This window comes from Temnothorax longispinosus, chromosome 10 (genome assembly GCF_030848805.1).
Source record: "Temnothorax longispinosus isolate EJ_2023e chromosome 10, Tlon_JGU_v1, whole genome shotgun sequence".
Lineage (NCBI taxonomy): Eukaryota > Metazoa > Arthropoda > Insecta > Hymenoptera > Formicidae > Temnothorax > Temnothorax longispinosus.
The window spans coordinates 12,345,739-12,369,073 of NC_092367.1; the positions used below are offsets into that span (position 1 = coordinate 12,345,739).

Genomic DNA, 23,335 nt, shown 5'->3' on the forward strand with positions numbered 1-23,335 from the left:
TTCAGATTAAGTTTTCAGCAATACATGTTGTGCGCGGAGCTACGACACGAGCAGCGTATACGACATGAGCAGTATACACACGGCACGAGCAATCATCCACGAGCATCAACTACGACAACTTCTTTTGCAATTGTGATTATAATTGTAATTATAATCTTTAATAAGGTTACCTTGAGTGCAATAATATTCTATACCGGGAACCAATGCCGACGAGCAGTATATTCGATCGGTGGCAATTATGTTTGCGAGAATTCCAACGATCGGAATAATATATTCAGTATGTATTTTCAATATGTGTTTCGAGCCTGGCCGAAACACACCCAGCAACAGCGAAAATAATGTAGCGCGTTATTATAGAACGCGAGCTTGTGTAGAAAAAATGTGTATATACGCTGCCGGCCCGTGACCGAGCGTCAAGGCCGTCGACGGCGCGGCGAAAACGTATGGCTTGCCCGAGAATATTCGAGATCTGAATATTTCGGTTTCTATGTTAACAATGACGGGCTTTAATAATTACCGCGTCAATTGCGCAATTTACAATTAATACTAATAACGGCGATGGAGCGTGTCACAACGAGCGAGAGAATTGCAAGCGAGAGATATCGCGCGAGATCGTGGATTCACGCGAGTATTCTCGTCGCGAATTAATCAGATTATTAACACGCCACGCGTTATTGCAATTCGCGTTAATGCGAATAACAGCGGCGGAACGTGTTACGACGAGCGAGAAGTTCACGCGAGTATTCTCGCTGCGAATTAAGAATTGCGAACGAGAGATATCGCGAGACTAAAGATTATTAACACGCCGCGTGTTATTGCGTCTCGCGACTATAAGAACGGACAATTAAGCGTATTCACGACAAAGGCAGATAACAGCAATGGCATGGTTACGACAGCGAGAAGTTCACGCGAGTATTCTCGTCGCGAATTAAGAATTGCGAACGAAAGATATCGCGAGAGGCTACCACGCGCCACGTGTTATCGCGATGCGCGATTACAAGAATGTGCGAAAATTAACAAGTTAAGGAATAATGCGACGTGAGCGAAAGGTCGGCGGTAATTTTCTAACGCGAAATCCGGCTCGAAGGACCAATGAACGGGGATAGTTTCGCCCCGGAGGCAAGATTTGCGATACTCGAAGGACCAGAGGGGGGTTGTCGCTTTCCCCTCACGACTATCAAATGTTTAACGCGAAAGCAGAAACGCATGCAACGAAATATTAAGCGAAGCAACTCACCGTGTCGGCCGTCGTCCCCGTGATTCCGCCAATCCTCGTCCTGTCCCCTGAACTTGGCCGCTCCGTGGGTCTCGTTCGGCATGCGATGGCAAAACTCGTGCAAGCAAGCAAAACGGTGGAGAGCAAGCGATAGAGCAGGCAGGAAAAAGCAGTAGGAGACGTGCGCACTCCCGGTTGAGCAAGGCGGCAAAGGCGATTCCGTGATGCGTTTTGCCCGGCGAACGTGTGCCGTAAGACGGCTCTTAGACTATGTGTGTGTGTGCGCCGCACGGCGGCTTGACGAGAAGTTCTGATGAGAGGTGTGTCCTCTCCGACTATTTGACGATGATATGTGTGCCGTAAGACGGCTGTCCAAAATGTGTTTGCCGTAAGACGGCTGGATTGCTAATGCTCTGTCCCCGCGGTCCTGGAACATGTCGCTGCGGGCGAGTAGTTGTTCCCTTTCCGGGGGGGTGGATACCGTCGGCGAATGGGCGATGGCAGCACCGACAGGTGAGTCGCATGATTTGGCTGATCGCGATCCGCCGACGTTTCGCGCGAGAATTACAAACGACTTATGCAACTAAGTACAAACGATACATGAATACATGAACATGAAGTAACTATACTATTTACAAGGCGATACGCCGAACACCAGCGTTATCGAACTAATTTCGACGTTTAAGCTAAATTTCGATGTCGCACAGTGGGGCGAATCTATCAAAAACCGGATATTGAACGAAAAAATGAAAAACGTATAATTCAAATTTTGACGAGAAATATATGTTAATATATATCCTAAACTATAAATAAATGTACTTATAATTGATTTTATCCTTTGTTATTTCCTCAAAATGATCTGATAAAGTATAACATTTTCGTGAATACTGAAATTCTAGTAATTCGATAGGTTACTTTCTAAAGTCTCTGCCGAAAGTATAACTGCGAATATGAGTTAAATGCCTATCAGAACTTATTTATTAGGGTTCAAAAAACATATTTATTTTAGTTTTATGTTATTTGAGTACTATTATATATTAATAAATATTCACGACATATTCGACTATTAAAATTTTCTTACTTCAATATTCAAACAGGAAGAAAGTTTGTGGATTAGAATGGATTAAGGTTTGCTCTGCGCCATTTGATAGGGCAAAGTGTCTAGTTTTTGGTCATATATGATCATTCATCCCCTTTCGTCCCTCTTTTTGAGATAATTGACCTCAAAGTTCACTCGACATGGTCGAACGTCGTCCATGAATAGCTCAATGGACGACGTTCAATCATGTCGAGTGAATATGGATGTCTATTTTCTCATAAAAGAAAGACGAAGGGGGATATATAATTTGTTTAATTATTGCTATTTTATAACGATTAATTTCATCCATATTTTATAACAATTAATTACATTAATTAATATAATAGCAATATGATAAATATTATTGGATAAATGTATTTGGAGCACTGCGCATTCTGTAAATCCATGGGCCAATAAGATTGCTCTACGTTAAATTATTTGTTCTCCTCGAGGGGGGAGGAGAGGGGGAGGGGAGGGGGAGGAAATAAAAACAGCGGAGATAAGAACTTTTCGTTAGTCTTTCTCGATCAGTAGTTGATTAAAGACTTTTTGATTTTGAAAGTTTTGATCGTTTTTGTCGAAATTTTTGTCGTTGCTTTATACAATTCACTTTGCGTCCTTTTCAGGATACAGTGAAAAATATATAGAATATATAAAATATATAGAAGATTATACTTTAACACGCTCGCAAAATGGAAAATTTCCGAACAAATCGTCAACTTTTTAATTGTATGCGTGCAAATAATCTTGATTTATTAAATTATGAGGCTTTAATAAGCCACATAATATCATGTATTGATACTGAATTACCCAAAATCGCGTTGGAAGCATTGAAACGAAAAATCATAAATTTCACGAAGAATTTAAAGTCAAAATGGATAGCTATAAGCCATTACGATTACAACAGATTTATTGCAAAGCATGAAAGTTGGTTAAATTGTGAATTTTCTTTTCCGAACGAAGTACTGAATTTAATTTCTACTTCTTCACGTACGCGTATGCCTCTTAATAGATCAAAGAGTTTCGTAGAATGTTCCGAACGACATAAAAGAAAGAGAACTGAGGAAGTACGGAATAATCCGGAAATGACTGATTTTATTGTTCGGAAAAAAGTTAAAATCCGATGACGCGCTATTTATATATAATTTTATCCAGAGACATCCCGAACATGTCAAAAAGATTAGACAATTCTGTAAAGAAATTGAAAATGGAACAGATTTGATTGATAGGGATTGCATTAAGTACGACTTCAAAAAATGGAGGTTCTATATTCAGCATGTATGTATGTATGTATGTCTACGATTTTCTTTAAAACTACTGGACGGATTTAAATGCGGTTTTCACTGTCCTATAGAGCAATTCTCCAGGAAGGTTTTAGTACATAAAATATCGCGCTAGAACATCAGGGTACGGAGCAGTAAGGAAATATGCGATAATAATTATTCATATTAATTTAATAAAGCACTAAAAAAGTATAAAATAAAAAATTTTTTTTAAAAATAGAACCAATTTTTCAAAAGAAACTAAAAAGTATTTAAAAAATTAAAAAATCATTTATGCGTTTTATGAAAAATTGTTAATTAAATAATTTTGATTTCATACACTAAATGTATAATAATCGTACATTATTTATGTCAAGTTTCAAGTCATTTCATTGAAAAATGTAGAAGTTATAAGCAAATGACCGAAAAATGAGGCGTTCGCCCCACTGTGTGTCGTTTCGATCAGTCCGTGCGTTGATGTTAACTCATAAGCATTGTTTTGTTACTGAAACCATCAGACTATCACAAGATTAATCGTCTGCAATAGTAAATGAATTTTACATCTTCATGAAAAAACTTATACGAATTGCAGCTATTTTTTTAATCTCATTTTATTTAAAAGACAGCAGTTAGTCACGTAATTTACCTTATATGTTCAACCTTTTCTAACAATTACACCGCCGACCAGCTATGTTATTTTACGGATATGACTACATTTTATTTTTATTTATGCATTGTTGGCGATTATTTAAGATAATTGCAAAATATTACACTAAAGAAGGTCATCTATATAGACTAAGACCGAAACATTTATATTGTATTTTAATGTGTTATTATTATTTATTATTCGCTATAAAATCGGCGTTTTGCTCTCATTTGCCTTATAAGTTTCAAACTAATTGTACGTCTAAAAAAACGTTATTCTTGATTTAAAATAAATCTTTTTCTTATAAAGGAAGAAATCCTTCTTTATTTTTTAATACGCTTTACGTATTTTCTTTTAAGGCAGTCCTTTCGCAACAGCACCTAGTCAAGTAACAGTCCGTCATGAGATAATTGAAAACAAACATTGCAACATCCCAATAATTATAATAATATAAAATATAATTTTACACGCACGATTTAATCGTATTTAATTATTTATTTAAAAAATATCACAAAGTAGTGCGGTTGGACACGATTTAGGCTTGATTTAGGAGTTCCGTGAAGTTGGCACCCGACTTTAACAAAATAAATTTTTAAAAAAAGGAAATTGTAGCATTTTCTTTGTAGTTGTTTGTAGTAACAATAATTTCGTTTGTAGTTTTATCGATTTTGCAAAAACAAAGATTTTCAAAAATCACTCTTGCCTAAAATTGAGATATTTGAAATTCGCTCGCGCCATGTGTTTTAGAATCGTTTGTAGTTGTTTGTAGTAACAATAATATCGTTTGTAGATTTATCCATTTTGAAATAACAAAAAATTTTAAAAATCACTCTTACTCAAAATTGAGATATTTGAAATTCGCTCGCGCCATGTGTTTTAGAATCGTTTGTAGTTGTTTGTAGTAACAATAATTTCGTTTGTAGTTTTATCCATTTGGAAATAACGAAAAATTAAAAAAATTACTCTTACTCAAAATTGAGATATTTGAAATTCGTTCGCGCCATGTGTTTTAGAATCGTTTGTAGTTGTTTGTAGTAACAATAATTTTGTTTGTAGTTGAATAATATAAAAGTTACAACGTATTTGCAATATACAAATAACGTATCTTTCTCAATTTTAAAGATATCTCGAATCCGCTTGCGCTATGTGTTTTAGAATCCTTTGTAGTTGTTTGTAGTAACAATAATATCGTTTGTAATTTTATCCATAAAAAAAACAAATATTTAAAAAAATTACTCTTACCCTAAATTGAGATATCTCACATCAAAATATTTTTCGTGTACTTCTTAATGTATCCGAACGTTTTCCGAAGAGTTCTGTTCATAAACATTTGTCTATTTTTCAAATAATTATCGGAAATCGGCTAGCGTGTCTCACTCATGTAGTCGTAAATGCGGCAATAACAATTATTTAAAAATTAAATAATTCTAATCGGCAGAACTATTTGGAAAACGTTAGGACACATTCAGAACTACACGAGAAATATTTTAGAACACTCAGAATTTCAGAAATCGGCCAGCGTCTCATTTGTTCTTCGGAAAACGTTTGTTCGGGTACATTCAGAACTATACGAGAATTATTTTAGAACTCAGAATGTAGAATATAGAGTCTAGGGCTCTGATTTTATTCCGTTTTTTGAATAAACGTTTAAACGCGAAACGTTTATCCATTTATATTTTCTTCCAAAAGAACGTTTACTTGTAAAAAACGTCTACACGTTTAAACGTTTAGTAAACGTTTACTAAACGTTTAACCGTTTATCTTAACATTTAAATATATAGATATTAGAGTCTGGTAAACGTTTAAACGTTTATCAGAGAGAGGCCCTAGATTTAAAACATGTGTATTCGGAAAAACGTTTCTAATAAACGGATATGTTAATTAAACGTTTAATAGCGAGCTCAAATATAGACCAGCGTCCCCGTAAAGATTTTTTTAGGGGATAAAAATTATTTGTTTTGTTCTATTTCGTTTGTAGTGGAATAATTTAAAAGTTGCAATGTATTTGTAATAAACAAATAACGTATTTTTGTCAATTTTAAAGATATCTCGAATCCGCTTGCGCCATGTGTTTTAGAATTGTTTGTAGTTGTTTGTAGTAACAATAATTTCGTTTGTAGTTTTATCCATTTTGCAAAAACAAAAATTTTTTAAAATCACTCTTACCCAAAATTTAGATATTTGAAATTTGCTCGCGCCATGTGTTTTACAATCGTTTGTAGCTGTTTGTAGTAACAATAATTTCGTTTGTAGTTTTATCCATTTTGCAAAAACAAAAATTTTTTTAAATCACTTTTACCCAAAATTTAGATATTTGAAATTCGCTCGCGCCATGTGTTTTACAATCGTTTGTAGTTGTTTGTAGTAACAATAATTTCGTTTGTAGTTTTATCCATTTCGAAATAACAAAAAATTTTCAAAATTACTCTTACCCAAAATTGAGATATCTGAAATCCGCTCGCGCAATGTGTTTTAGAATTGTTTGTAGTTGTTTGTAGTAACGAAACAATAATTTCGTTTATAGTGGAATAATTTAAAAGTTGCAATGTATTTGTAATAAACAAATAACGTATCTTTGTCAATTTTAAAGATATCTCGAATCCGCTTGCGCCATGTGTTTTAGAATCGTTTGTAGTTGTCTGACGTTTAACAACTACGAACGATTCTAAAACACATGGCGCAAGCGGATTCGAGATATCTTTAAAATTGACAAAGATACGTTATTTGTTTATTACAAATACATTGCAACTTTTAAATTATTCAACTACAAACGAAATTATTGTTACTACAAACAACTACAAACGATTCTAAAACACATGGCGCAAGCGGATTTCAGATATCTCAATTTTGGGTAAAAGTAATTTTAAAAATTTTTTGTTATTTTGAAATGGATAAAACTACAAACGAAATTATTGTTACTACAAACAACTACAAACGATTCTAAAACACATGGCGCGAGCGAATTTCAAATATCTAAATTTTGGGTAAGAGTGATTTTAAAAAATTTTTGTTTTTGCAAAATAGATAAAACTACAAACGAAATTATTGATACTACAAACAACTACAAACGATTCTAAAAAACATGGCGCAAGCGGATTCGAGATATCTTTAAAATTGACAGAGATACGTTATTTGTTTATTACAAATACATCGTAACTTTTAAATTATTTAACTACAAACAAAATACAACAAAACAAATAATTTTTATCCCCTAAAAAAATCCTACGGGGACGCTGGTCTATATTTGAGCTCGCTATTAAACGTTTAATTAACATATCCGTTTATTAGAAACGTTTTTCCGAATACACATGTTTTAAATCTAGGGCCTCTCTCTGATAAACGTTTAAACGTTTACCAGACTCTAATATCTATATATTTAAATGTTAAGATAAACGGTTAAACGTTTAGTAAACGTTTACTAAACGTTTAAACGTGTAGACGTTTTTTACAAGTAAACGTTCTTCTGGAAGAAAATGTAAATGGATAAACGTTTCGCGTTTAAACGTTTATTCAAAAAACGGAATAAAATCAGAGCCCTAGACTCTATATTCTACATTCTGAGTTCTAAAATAATTCTCGTATAGTTCTGAATGTACCCGAACAAACGTTTTCCGAAGAACAAATAAGACGCTGGCCGATTTCTGAAATTCTGAGTGTTCTAAAATATTTCTCGTGTAGTTCTGAATGTGTCCTAACGTTTTCCAAATAGTTCTGCCGATTAGAATTATTTAATTTTTAAATAATTGTTATTGCCGCATTTACGACTACATGAGTGAGACACGCTAGCCGATTTCCGATAATTATTTGAAAAATAGACAAATGTTTATGAACAGAACTCTTCGGAAAACGTTCGGATACATTAAGAAGTACACGAAAAATATTTTGATGTGAGATATCTCAATTTAGGGTAAGAGTAATTTTTTTAAATATTTGTTTTTTTTATGGATAAAACTACAAACGATATTATTGTTACTACAAACAACTACAAAGGATTCTAAAACACATAGCGCAAGCGGATTCGAGATATCTTTAAAATTGAGAAAGATACGTTATTTGTATATTGCAAATACGTTGTAACTTTTATATTATTCAACTACAAACGAAATTATTGTTACTACAAACAACTACAAACGATTCTAAAACACATGGCGCGAACGAATTTCAAATATCTCAATTTTGAGTAAGAGTGATTTTTTTAATTTTTCGTTATTTCCAAATGGATAAAACTACAAACGAAATTATTGTTACTACAAACAACTACAAACGATTCTAAAACACATGGCGCGAGCGAATTTCAAATATCTCAATTTTGAGTAAGAGTGATTTTTAAAATTTTTTGTTATTTCCAAATGGATAAATCTACAAACGATATTATTGTTACTACAAACAACTACAAACGATTCTAAAACACATGGCGCGAGCGAATTTCAAATATCTCAATTTTAGGCAAGAGTGATTTTTAAAAATCTTTGTTTTTGCAAAATCGGTAAAACTACAAACGAAATTATTGTTACTACAAACAACTACAAAGGATTCTAAAACACATAGCGCAAGCGGATTCGAGATATCTTTAAAATTGAGAAAGATACGTTATTTGTATATTGCAAATACGTTGTAACTTTTATATTATTCAACTACAAACGAAATTATTGTTACTACAAACAACTACAAACGATTCTAAAACACATGGCGCGAGCGAATTTCAAATATCTCAATTTTAGGCAAGAGTGATTTTAAAAAATCTTTGTTTTTGCAAAATAGATAAAACTACAAACGAAATTATTGTTACTACAAACAACTACAAAGAAAATGCTACAATTTCCTTTTTTTAAAAATTCATTTTGTTAAAGTCGGGTGCCAACTTCACGGAACTTGATTTAGGTTAGGTCAGGCATGACGGTACGAGTAAAGCAATTTTAATATGCGACGATTGGATCCACTACTTATTTAACCTCATATATCAGAGCAAAACATTCGACAAGCCCTTATTTTCAATAGTACGTACGAAATCTGGAAACTTCAGAGAATATTTTAAGACATTAATGATGTATTCATCTGGTCGCTATAAGTGCATGATGTGTATTATTCGTTGAAAACCTCGGCCGTGGCGATTTGCATCATTCTATCTTTCTCGTTCATTAGATATGTAAACAAGAATAGAATGACAATAGCACGCTCCGCGAACGCACATTTAGAATGACTTATTTCTTGTAAAGTGTCGATAACCTCACCTAATTTTTCGTGCCCCTTTATTACTGTATATTTAACATATATCAAATTTAGGTATCTCTATATCTAATACTTATTCTCATGAAAGGTCTAGCTTAAACATAAAATTATTTAAATATCTAATTGTTATAGTAAATTTTTCCTAAAAATTGTATTACTTCTGAGTAACTATTATATAGGTGAAACTCGTAGAAAGATTTAATAAGTGCTTTGTTCCAAAATTTAATTTCAATTAACGCAAAAATATCTAACAAAACAGATTGTTTATTATTCTTGTAAAATATAGTTTATTTTTTTGTATTTAAATCTTTATATGTTGAAAATGGTTATGTCTTGGCGAGAGTTCTATTTGTTATCGAAATTTTCTGTAAGGAGGTACTTCTGACAGAAGTAACATGTAATTCTTAGTGCAAGAAAAAATTATTATTTTTATTATTACGATGCGTAAGAATATTCCACGCGACGCACGCGAGCCGCAAAGACATAGCACCGCCGCCGCACCACGCGCTGATTGCATGGACTGACTTTACTCAATAATTACAGCTTTGTTAAGCATTATAAAAAAAATGGTTTAGGACTTTTCGACTCAATTTTTGATAAGAAATAACGCTATGTATTTAGTGCGTGGTCTTTAAGAAACACCATATAAAAACCTTGAAAAAGAACGGCGCAAAAACTGTGAATATGATAGCACAGATCAAGGTAAGATTTATCTTATCTTGCTTGATAACAAAATGCGGAACACATATGCGGAAAATACGTTATATATTATAATATTCTCGAGTAAAATTACGAGTCGTTAAATTCATTTTTATCATAAGAGTTAAAACTAAACTCTTTCCTATTCTCACATATCCTATTCATTCAATAAATAAAAATTTAAGAAAAAATGTACACCCTCTTATAGACAACGAATTATTATATTTCTGTCACTAACTAGCTTTTCTCGAAATATAGCTTACACAGGTAGCACATATTAGTTTCATATACGTTTTTTTAAACGTATACATAGTTTCATAACCGTAAAGAACCATTAAGAAACGTTTGAACAAAAATGTTTTTGAAACCATAATTTAAGAAACGTATTTTTTACAGTTACGTATTTCTACGCAGTTAACAAAAATACCTATTTGTTAAATTTTTTCTTTCAAAATTATAATTTGCTTTATCTATATAATAGCTTTAACATCAGCCTTTTTTAAAACATTTAAATTTATATTGCACTAATTATTGCACAAAATAAATCACAATAAATCATTTTATCTATGCACATATATCCACTTATTTCCTTAAATTAATTTTGTCCTACCGGTCTTAATCTATTTGTCATCGAACAAATCTGAGCTTAGAAAACTTCCAAAACAGTTGCAAAATAAACGTTCTGCTGAACGTGGCCATTGAAAGAACATTTTTATACGTGTGTTCCGTTTTGAAGAACTTCCTGAACTGGTGCACATCAATAATGCAATTAAGTTAGAGTGAGACAAGTATTCACTTTAACTTTACACGAATGTGCACCAGTTCAGGAATTTCTTCGAAAAAGAATGTCATAGATGTATATGCATAAAACTTCTAGAACATTCTCAAGTATGTCTCAAAGACGTCATAAACACGCACGAAAGACGTGAAAAGTTTTATCGGAAAGAAACGTTCTATCAAACGTTTTTCGAATGGACATTGTTACTCGTGAGAAACGTTTCTAAAAATCGGTTATAAAACGTTTCGGAAAAACGCTTATAAAACATTTCTGAAACGTGTATGTGCTACCTGGATATTTATAGACAAGCTATAAAACAAGCGAGTAATATATAAACATGAGATAATAACAAATAATGCACAAATAATATCGTTGCATGTTATCAGACTTGAGATAAACATATTTTGCTCTAAAGAGGTTTTATCTAATACATGTGTATTGACGTGTGTGCATCCGTAAAAGTGTTTATTGATATGATAAAAACTAATGTCAGTTGTCAACGAAAAAGTGTCAGTTTGCAGTAGTCTGAGGAAAGAGCAACTGAGAGTCATGCTGCTGAAGCTACTGGTCGTTCTGCTATGTTTCGGCTTTGCCGTTCATGCAAATACAGATGAGACTGCTCCGAGGGTTAAAACACCTTTGGGAGGACTGAGGGGCTATTACAAGATCTCGCAAAATGGTAGGAAGTATGAAGCGTACGAAGGGATCCCTTACGCATTGCCACCTATTGGAAAATTACGATTTAAGGTATTGTACATAGTGAGAATAAATTATCAACGTTAATATCTTTAAAGCTACATTTTTTTAAATGACTCTTCTTACTATTTCTAAAAAATGTATTTTTAAAAATAAGGAAACATTTATGAAATATAACGTGATAAACGGAAGTAGATTCTTACAATAGATGCTATAGTAGTATAAGCTTTAGATCAAAGATATTCCGTTAATTATAGTCCGTTACTTTAACACCATATTTTCATAAAACCTTTCTAGCGTAAAAATATTCGCAAAAGATGTCTTAGTTAATAGCGTTTTTTATTGGCAGAACTGGTGCGCACTCAGTGCACATTAAAGCCGTCGTACACAAACCAAAAACGTAAAGTGTTTAACATAAACGGGTTAAATCATAAAGTTCTCAATATTCTTTATTGCACTATTTGGTAAAATATGTACTGGATATTTTATCAGTCGAAATATTTGCATTTTACTTTAAATATTAGAGATTAAATCAGTGTAAAACGGCTTTAATGTGCACTGAGTGCGCACCAGTTCTGCCAATGAAAAACGCTATAAGAGTCCTTTCTCATTTTTCGTGTGTAGCCACCACGACCGACACCGGCATGGATTGGCGAACTACCGGCTACGAAATTCAGTTCCATGTGTATTCAATACGATCAATTATCAGTAATACCTCCGGAGAAAGTTGTGGGTGCTGAAGATTGTTTGTACTTAAACATTTACGTGCCAACGCGCGAGAAGGTGAGAAATATAACCCCATTGCCGATATTATTCTGGATTCATGGCGGCGCGTTCTAATTTGGTAGCGGCATGTTATATGACGCTAAATATCTAATGGATCACGACGTTATATTTGTCACATTTAATTATCGGGTGGGACCAATGGGTATGTAATATTTGAACTATATAATTTATGTTAAATCAGGAGAGAGAGAGAGAGAGAGAGAGAGAGAGAGAGAGAGAGAGAGAGAGAGAGAGAGAGATTGATTGATTGATTGATATTTATTTATGCCATAGTCTAAAGACTTTAGGCAAATCGTGAGTTAAGTCAAAGATACATAATCAATACAAGACAAACAAGATATGAAGAACGCAGTAAGGGCAAAATACAGAAAAAAGAAAAAGAAGATTACATTATATGTATGACTTAGAGACTAATAACTAGTAGAAAAAGAAAAGCTAAGAACAGATAAATTATAACTTTGTATCTAGGTACGAAGTGAATATTAAAAGAAAAAGCTGAGAACAGATAAATGATAACTTCATAAATAGATTACGAACTAATTATTGAAAAGCAAGTGCAACTCCCATTACTAGAACAAAACATACGTATGATTAGCGAATGTGAGTACCGTCAAATTGGTAATTAAGATAAAGAGAGAGAGAGAGAGAGAGAGAGAGAGAGAGAGAGAGAGAGAGAGAGAGAGAGAGAGAGAGAGAGAGAGAGAGATAGATAGATAGATAGATAGATAGATGATCTTTATTAAGCCCAAGCATAAGCTATAGGGCAAATTCATAACATAGCCATAATACATATAACGTAGTATAAGCATAAAGACTCTGAGCAAAAGTATAAGCAATAGCTAAACATAAAAGGCGGAAGATTATGTGAGTTCAAAACTAAAAGGAGACAAGCATGTTCATGATCAATTGTTTGAACTCATCCCATCAACACTTATTTGACGCATGTATTACAATATGACGATGAATATAAAATACTTAACAGTACGTAACAATATGTACAGAATACTTCATACTACATTTTGCTCTCTCGATCAAGTTTATATCAGTACGCAACTAATCTAATCAACGCTTATTAGACGCATGTATTATAATATAACGTTAGTATATAGAAAATAATTGACAATATGTACAGAATACTTAATACTACATAATGCTCTCGATCAAAATTACATCGGTACACAACACAATAAGCCGTTCAACTCTACCCTGACTCATATTCAGACGCCAGTAAAAAAGACCGTAGAAGGCTCTTGAAGGATCCCAGAGAAGATGCCGATGTAATGCGAGACGGTAGTGATTGCCAGAAATATATGGACGAAATGTGGAAGGAATTCCTATATGTGACAGTTCTATAAGCAGGCAGATTAAATGTTTGAGAAGAGGTGGCATGTCGTTCAGATCTCCGCAGCGCTGGATCCAGCTGGGTAAAGAGATCACTTAAATATGATGGAGAACGCATGTGAATAGTTCGATACATCAGGCATCCAAGGAAATAAAGCCTTCTGTTCTCAACACTAAGCCAGCCCAGTCTCCGCCTATACGGAGTAATATGTTCGTCACGCCTGAGATTGAAGATGAACCGTATGCTACAGTTTACCAGCCTCTGAAGTTTAGTGTTGAGTTCACCAGTTAGACTATGATATACTAAACAGCAGTAATCTATGTGAGGCAAGACCAAGGTGACAACAAGTTTTACTCTTAATGCAGTAGAAAGACTGTTTTTGTTGAACTTAATTTTATGTAACGCATTATGAGCTTTACGTGAAACTAGTGAAATATGTTTCCTCCACGACAGATTAGGTGAAAAGATCACCCCCAAGTTCCTCACCTCAGTTACAAAAGGCAGAGAGAGAGAGAGAGAGGAGAGAGAGAGAGAGGAGGAGAGAGAGAGAGAGAGAGAGAGAGAGAGAGAGAGAGAGAGAGAGAGAGATTGATTGATTGATTGCTTTATTTTATGCCATAGTCTGGACTTTAGGCAAAATCAAAATTACAAAAAGAAGTAACTTAATACTAAATAACTTAATCCTAAAAAAAACTTAATACTAAAAATAATAAAAATAAAAATAAAAAAAGGAATAGAAAGCACTTAAAAACTAAAGAAAAACTAAAACTAATATAACAAAATAATAAACATAATAGTGGAAAATAGGATGACTAAAACTTATATAACGAAATAACAGAATTGAGTAGAAGTAAGCAGACACTCGAAATCCAACCATGCGTAACAGGCAGGGCAAGACTTAGACTAAACGCGCTCGAGGGAGAAAAGATGGCTGTAAAGCTTGCTCTTGAAAACTGCAACAGACGACGCCGATTTCACTTCGCCGGGAAGCGAGTTCCACAAGTAAACGCCAGCGAGATGAAAGGACTTGTGGTACGCTTCAGTTCTGTGGATAGGAACATAGAAAGATTGAGGTTGCGCCAGACGCGAAGATCGCCTAACTGAGGGGTCAGGATCAGAGAAAATCTCAGAGATGTAGCTAGGGGGACAAATTATGATACACCCTGAACATATTATTCCTAGAAAATAGAGGCGTCGGTGTTTGACGGAGAGCCACCCAAGTTGGTGACGATAAGGCGTGATGTGCTCGTCGCGCTTAAGGTTGAAGATAAATCGGATCGCACAGTTTACAAGACGCTGAAGCTTGGTATTGAGCTCCTCAGTCAAATCATTGTAGACCAAAGAACAGTAGTCCAAGAGTGGCCAGATAAGAGTAGTCACAAGCTTTATGCGAAGATTAAGTGATAAGGAGTTCTTGTGAAATTTTAATTTGTGCAGAGTGAAGTGTACCCTCTTAGAAATATGAGAGACGTGGCTTACCCAGGATAGGTCGGAGCGCACAAAACCCCTAGGTTACGCGTCTCGGTAACAAATGGGATGGAAGTACCGTTAACTGAAATGAGAGGTAGGTCACTGAGATTCAGTTGCTTAACATGGCTATTGCTTCCAAAAATCATGTGAGAGTCTCAACAAAACCATGCTCACTGAATTCCCTGTAACTGCGACGAGTCAACGTACGGTCAGTAGGAGAGGGAACAGCAAATGAATACGTGAGCTCAATTAGGTCGTGACCATTGATAAAGGGTGCATCCGATTTTCGAAACGAAGAGACCTTGTCCAAGCAGATCTACAATAAAAACGTCCAACCATGAGTCAGAAGAGCTAGTGTGGTAAGTCGAATGTGACTCAACAATGTTGAGCGACAATTGGGAGACTATGTCTCTGAGGTGATTGGATTCGTATGACGAGGAAAGGAGATTGCAGTTTAGATCGCCTGAGATAATAATATTCTTATAACTATGCATGGTCGAAGTAAGAGCATCTACATACTTACTGAAATTTCTTCCACCCGGTCTACGGTACATCGAGGTGAACAGAAGAGGCTCGCAAGCATCACCACGAATATCGAGTAGAAGAAATTCAGGCTCATTGGAGAAGAACGAAGGCGACGATGCCAGCACGCGAGCACGCAGCGAGTCATGGATGAAGCAAGCAACACCTCCTCCCTCCCTGCCCTCCCTGTCCACTCGTAACAGACAGTAGCCTGGGATACGAACCAAGTCGTCAGAGATATGAGAGTGTAACCAGGTTTCAGAGATCGAGATTATGTGAAAAAAGTTTGACATTAAAAGAGCACGGATCGACTCGATGTGGGCAGGGAGGGAGCAGGCATTGAAGCACGCGATCCGAAGACGACTACGCGAAGCAGGAGGAATCGTAGATGCAGTCGTGAGTCACTGGAGCCTGTCTAGATCAGCCTCGGAGGCGATAGGAATCGGCGGTTGACTACGGTCCCTGCGGACGAAAACACGCCCGCCGCTACTCCACACGTGCCCGAACGACAGCTGCTTCGCCCTGACTCGCGCTTGGCGCAAAGCTTATAAGTGTGACTCGGGAGTAATTCATTTACGTATATGTTACCAGGACTGGTGGTTGAGAAAGCGTCGCTAATAGGCAGTCGGCGCCTGCCGCGCATGACCTTGATAATATGGTCGCGGACCTCACGCGACTTGAGCGCGACAATGATCGACTTGCGCCGATCCCGAATGTCAGCACGATCGACGGCAGGGGCGGACGCAGACGCAGCATCGTGATCCGATGACGCCACACGCGCAGCAACATCGCGAGTCTCTAGAACGTCGGAAGTAAGCTGGGGGATTCCCAGCGCTCTAAAAACACACGCGACAAGCTCACTAGATGACTCGGTGAAAGAGGACGGGATGCCGGAGATTATTAAATCCGACGTTCGAGAGACACGCAACGCAGCAGACGACTCGTTCTCGGTCTCCTCGCTGGCACGAGGGACAAGCTGAGCGGCCTTTAAAGCTGGACATCGCGCGCCAGAGCGGAGCTCTCCTGCTCGAGCTTGTCAATGCGCTCGGTGTTAAGAGCGACGGTGTCCGCGATGAGACTAAGCCTATTCAACTTGTCACTAATCTCCCTATTAGTACGACGCTGTTCATCGACAAAAGCAGAGAGTTTAAGATCGGAATCCTTTAATTGCTCGCACAGTTTCTGGAACATGACGCCGATCGAAGCGAGCTCCTGAGATTGCACCTGAGTCTGTACCTGAGTCTGCACCCGAGCACATGATGATCCACCCGAGAAATCGAAAGCATGCACGTCAATGGCCGGTGAAGGGGGGGGGGGGTCAAGCGTAGCCGATAGAGATTTGCAGCAAGTATCTGCATATTTCGTTGCAGCGTAGGGTTTGATGCAGCCGGGGTGGAACACTCGCCTGCACACCATGCACTCGAGCACCTTGTTGGCGATCGACTTCCCGCACTTGGCACACGTACGCGATTCCATGCCAAAACACGAATAGCCAGAGTTATACGATGCGACCAAGAAGGTGACTGACAGGGACTTCGATACGCACTGTGTGTGAGACAACTCGAAGTCACAATATCGATCGTCAAACGTCGATATCGACTCCAACTCGACGGCACGCCAGAACAGCAGGTGTAGGAAAGTACAGATCAAGCGGCAGGCACATGCGCAGAAAAGGACAACATCCTCCATGGAATGATTCTCAGAAATAATAGCGCAATAATGAGAAACAGAGAGCAAAGACCAGAATCGGCGATGGCCCGATGAGAGAGAGCAACAAAGACTTGCAAGACCTTCAACAAAAAAGCCCGAAGCAGCTTGCGGCAGAATATATCCAGAGAGGAGAGACGTGCACACACCGTACTCAGAGAGAGAGGAGAGAGAGAGAGAGAGAGAGAGAGAGAGAGGAGAGAGAGAGAGAGAGAGAGGGGGGGAGGGAGGGAGGGAGAGAGAGGGAGGGAGAGAGAGCAGCATATTATTCCCAGACAGCTTGCAGCCGAGTCTGTCGAGAGCAGATCTTGCAAAGTATCTGCTACAAAACTTGTCGACAGAAAGACTACAGATTTGATGCCGATTCTGATATATCACACGATTAATAATTTAAATGTTGATTAAAATGTATCTGGTCAAGTGTTTTGAAACAGATAAGATTTGACCTACTCAATTTTAAATTAGCTGTACAAGTTTGTTTTGATTATTGCCTTATGTTTTCGATATTTAAAAACAATTTTTAAAAAACAGGTTTTCTCAGCACGGAAGATGAAGTAGTTCCTGGCAACATGGGTCTGAAGGATCAAAGTATGGCACTTCGCTGGGTATCGGAGAACATCGAATGGTTCGGTGGCGACCCGGAGAAAGTGACCTTGGTCGGTTTGAGTGCCGGTGGTGCAAGTGTGCATTATCATTACTTATCGCAACTGAGCGCGAATCTCTTTAAAGGTATTTTTCCAAGACGACACAAAAATCAATGAGAAGACTAAAAGGCGTTTCACCTATTACATTAAACAAATATGCAACAATTTTATATGATATAGGTGGCATATCATTCAGCGGTACAGCGTTTGATTGTTGGGCTCAAACAGAGAACGCCTTAGAGAAGGCCAAGAAATTGGGCGCTTTGATGGGATGCCCTACAACCAGCTCCAGAGATATGATACGTTGTTTGAGATATCGTCCAGCCCGCGCGATCGTCCAGGCTACAAGTGAATTTATGGTAAAATTTGCTGCTCTTTTTGTTGTCTTGAAACAAAAGCAACAAATGTGACCCTAGGATGTGGAAAATTTTTTAGAAATCTGATTGATTTTATGATTTTAGCCGTTCTTATACAATCCCTTCACTCCTTTCGGTCCGGTAGTTGAGAAGATTGGTGATGAAGCACCCTTCATCGATAGAACGCCCGTTGAAATCATTAATAGCGGAGACGTTCAAGACGTATCCTGGGTTACGGGAGTAACGAGCGAAGAAGGCCTCTATCCCGTAGCTGGTAAAATAATGCGCAGAATAATAAGAAAATTGTCCTCCCCTTAATAAATATGCAGGTAGTTATGAATACTAATTTATCGCAGAGTTTATTGCTGTGGATCAAAATTTGAAAGAGTTGAACGACAATTGGGATATTCTTGGGCCGCACTTCCTTGATTTTAACTATACCATCCCCAAAGAGAAACATATCGAAATTGCTCGTCTCATCAAGACACATTACTTTAGTACAAAACCGATCGATCGACAGAATACAAAAGAACTGATACAAATGTCGAGTGATCGTTTCTTCATGGTCAATAGCGAGAAGGCCGCGCGAATGCAAGCTGGAGTAAATCAAAATCCAGTCTGGTATTATTACTTCAGTTACAGAGGAGCGCAAAGTTTAAGCGATTCTTTCAGCGGTACCACTGAGAATTATGGTAACCACTGAGAAGTCTATGTGGAATACCAATGTTTATGTATATTAAATTTACATGTAAGCGACGGGAAAAATTAACGGAGCCGACCGGGACTCGAACTCGGGATCCTTCGCTCACACGCCTGCTACCCTAAGCACGATTGCTCCACTACTACGCTAATTTCCCCGATCTCTCATCAATACTGGCCCTAAATCTCATACATAAAATATACTAAAATACAGACATACACATATATTGTCACGAACTGACAAAGAGAATTCCATCCGTTTTTGGAACAATACATTTAAGTACTTTACCCGGAATTGAACTAGGCCTTGTGATTATTCTGAGCCGAAAATATATCGTAATTTATAAACTTTATAACGAAAATCGGATTTATTAATTAAATTAAAATTAGGGTAATCAACTTCAGAATCTAAAGGAATGAGCTTATAACGCGGAACTTCTTGAATTAGATAACTTTGAATTTCGGTTTCTAATTCTCTTAGTTTTATGAAAAACGGGAAGGGATCCTAGTTGGATTAGATTGCTTGTTTCATCTGGAATTTAATTTTTTTAAATTGAGTTTTTTGCCCCCCTTTCCTAGATATGAAATTAGGATTTAGTATGAATTTTCTGTTGCCACACTTTTTGGCAGCGACAGTTTTAAATGGACTTTTCTATTGCCACTCACTTTGGCAGCGACTGGATAGGTATTCAGGGAAATGGTTATAAGTGTTAATTTCTAGGCAAAATATATTTCAGAATTTTAAAGGTATATTACCTTTATTTCGAGAGATTTCCTTATTACAATTGTTAAATTGAAATTAGATTTTGAATAAAACAAAAGTTTGAAAATTAAATATCGTTAATGAAACTAAACCGAGGTTGAGTGATAAAGAGCGATAAGGTTTGAAAAACCTTAAGCTTAAAAAGAGCACCGTGACATTTTTTCACGCCTATTTATACTCAAGTAGAGAGAACCCCACGCGTGTGCTTTTCTACTTAGTGGAGGTAGAAGGTCTTGTCTCTGTAATTCTATGCCTGATGTAAGGCCCGCGGCTTGGCAACAGCGTCGCCTGGTACCATCAGAAATCGGATAAATAATCAATATATTGCTCTACTGATAATTACATTCCTGGCTACCGAAAGATTCTAAATTTAAATTTTGTCCGCTCGTAACAATATTCCAGAGTTTTAATTAAAAATTTACACACTTAATTCGTTTTACTAGGGGTCTCTCATGGCAACGACGTATTCTACGTATTAAATACTCCCTGGGTAAATCCAACAACAACGCAAAAGGATCGCGATATGCAGAAACAATTAATTGACTTTTGGGTATTGTTTGCTATGGAAGGGTAAGCATGAAACTGTACATGAAATGAATTGAACGTAAAATCACATAACACAAATACTAATTTTTCACATTTTTTCAGAATTCTAAAAGTAGCCAATGTGGAATGGCCAAAATTAGATTCTTTAAAGAAAGAACTTCATTATTTACATATAGCTAGTCCTGATCAAATTAACATGGACAGCAATGCTAATCTTGGAGAGAAAGAATTCTGGAATTCGATTAATTTCAACGAGAATATATTGAAGCACATAACTGGAATTAATAAAGAAGAGCTTTAAATAGTATTAAAACAAAATATCAACGTTTTTTTTAAACTAGAGAGATTTAACTTAGGATCCCTTACAGAAAAGTATTACTGACTAAATACTTAAAATCTCAGTGATTTAATACTGTCAATATTTATTTGGGAAATACTGGGAAAATACTGGTAGTGATAAATATTATAGGTTGTTCGAGAGCACGCGGTTGCGCGTGATAGCGCGAGGTAACAGGACGACTACAAAAGCAAGGAGAGAGGCAGCAAGTACAAAAAAATAATAAAGTTTATAATGTTCCAAAAAATGAGATGTACACAGTTATTTACAGTCCTTTTCAGGTGAAGAGCCGTGAGCGCGCACAGACTTGAGTACGGCAAAAGCGGCGAGCGGTTAAGCGAATGCGAAAATGCGGATGGCGAAACGAAAAGCGGTTTAAGCGATATAAAGCGGTGTACTAGCGGTGATCTACGAACGAGAATCGATCCCGCGCCGAGGCGGCGGTCGTTTTATCACCTCCGAGGCGAAACTCCCTCCAGACAAATTTCTACGAATTTCGGGAGGGTGATTGGCCGTCGGAGCCCTACGTCATCGCGCTGACGTCACTGTTCGCACGTGACGATCTGCGGATCGTTACTTGTTTGCGCTCGCATTTGTTTATAGCATGGACCTTTCTATTGTGTAGCTTGACTTTGTTTGTTCACTCGGTCAGCTGTGGCAATGTTTTGCTAGCGATTAGCGAACTTTCTAGAATATGAGCGAAAGAAAGATCCATGCTATACTGACAACTTTAATATTGAGGAGGCGATTTGCAATGCGGTTAAAACGACACGGTGGAAATTGAATTTCGTCGACCGCCCTCCCTGCATGCATACGTGTTGCGAGCAATTTATAACATCTGGCCTTATGCTTTGAATTGCTGTAATGACGCGATGTTCCGTACCGAATTGCACGATCTCGAACATAGGTAGTGATTAATACTATACAGAACTACTGGTGCTTAGTATTGAATTACTCACCGATATTTCGATTTCTGATATTTACTCGGCATAAAAAAAATTATTTTTTTCGAAATTTAATTATTATTTTATAACTAAATTTGTTTCTTAAGATGCAGTCTATAATTATAAATATTTTCTGGTATTTGAAAAACACACTTACCTTGGTGGGATTCGAACTCGGGACCTCTGGATCGTGAGCCAACTGCCTTACGTGGTAGACTACTTCTTAATTTGATGTAAGTGTTATATATAGTCTACATGTGTCATAACCAGCGCAAATATATAATTTTTCAAAAATCATCTTAAGAAACAAATTCAGTTTAAAGCTTCTGGTCCCTGAGCCGAGAACTCTGCGTTGACGGTGGCGCCGTACCGTCGCGGCAGAAATAAGAACTCTCTCCTCTCACTCTCTCCAATGGAGAATTCTGTCTTGTGACATGTTGACAACCTTATTTTAAGTTGCGGTATATTTCTTTATTATTCGCTCTGTACTTGTGCTCTAACGTTTAACGTATTCGTGAAACTCGTAAAATTGACCGTATGGTAAGATTTGCAAGAAATATATATGCGGAAGGAACATTCACCACTCCTTTCGATAGTCGTCAAACGGCTTGTTTTCCGTATGTTTAGGCTTCGTTTTATGGCTGTTTGTTTATTGTCGAGGGAAAAGGATAGTATCCGGTCAATTTTTGAAGTGTGCTGAAACGATCTGTCGTGATTTTTTATTGAAATGTCTTTTTATTTCGGAAAATACCGCTACTTAAAATTAGGTGTTTTCCTCGCCTCGATAGTAAGAATCCAATATGGCCGCGGTGACTACCCAGGAGCCTTAAAAAGAGTAATAAAATTTTGAATTGGATATAAGAATGATATCCGCAGTATTATTTCAAAACTTGTACACTTTTATCACGACGAATTAGTACAGACCTTCATATAAAATGTATTTGTGCCTTACTTTTATCTCTCTTCCTTAATATTATCAGGAATTACCCATTATAATGTTTCTATACAAATTGTAGTACTGGTCAGTGATTAATTTCACATGGAATATTCAGTTCAGTACTTGAATATTAACATTAAAATACTGGCCAGTGATTTTTACACATGGAATCCTCGGTCCAGTATTTCAGTACTAACATTGAAATACTCATCAGTAATTCTACACAAGTATTTATTACACAAGTATTTATCACCTAGTATTAAATGCTTTCTCATCAGAAATTTAATACTAAGTATTCAATACTCGTCCTGTATTAAATACTACTTTCATAAATTACTGACCAGTAATAAAATACTGTGCAATACTTGAATCACAGTGATTCAAGTACTAATACTTAATTTTAGTATTATTAATACACAAAATAAGTATTTATTACTAACCAGTTAGTAATACTTTTTTGTAAGGGATAAGACTTAAATTTAATATTTGCTCAGTTTTATACATTATATCAAATTGAAATTGTTTATTATCTTCGACAACAATTAACAACCAATGTAATGAAACGACTTTATAACGTTTCGACCCTTAGGATTGGGTCCTTAAGTAATCTGATAACAAACAATTCGAATAACAATGATTTGGTCAACGTGATAAAATAAATTGTCAAAGATATAAAAA

The 23,335-nt window shown here is 36.5% G+C and overlaps 1 pseudogene; it reads left to right on the plus strand.

The window, feature by feature from the left end:
* The first annotated feature begins 1,536 nt into the window (after positions 1–1,536).
* On the plus strand, positions 1,537–23,335 carry LOC139820116 (venom carboxylesterase-6-like; annotated as a pseudogene).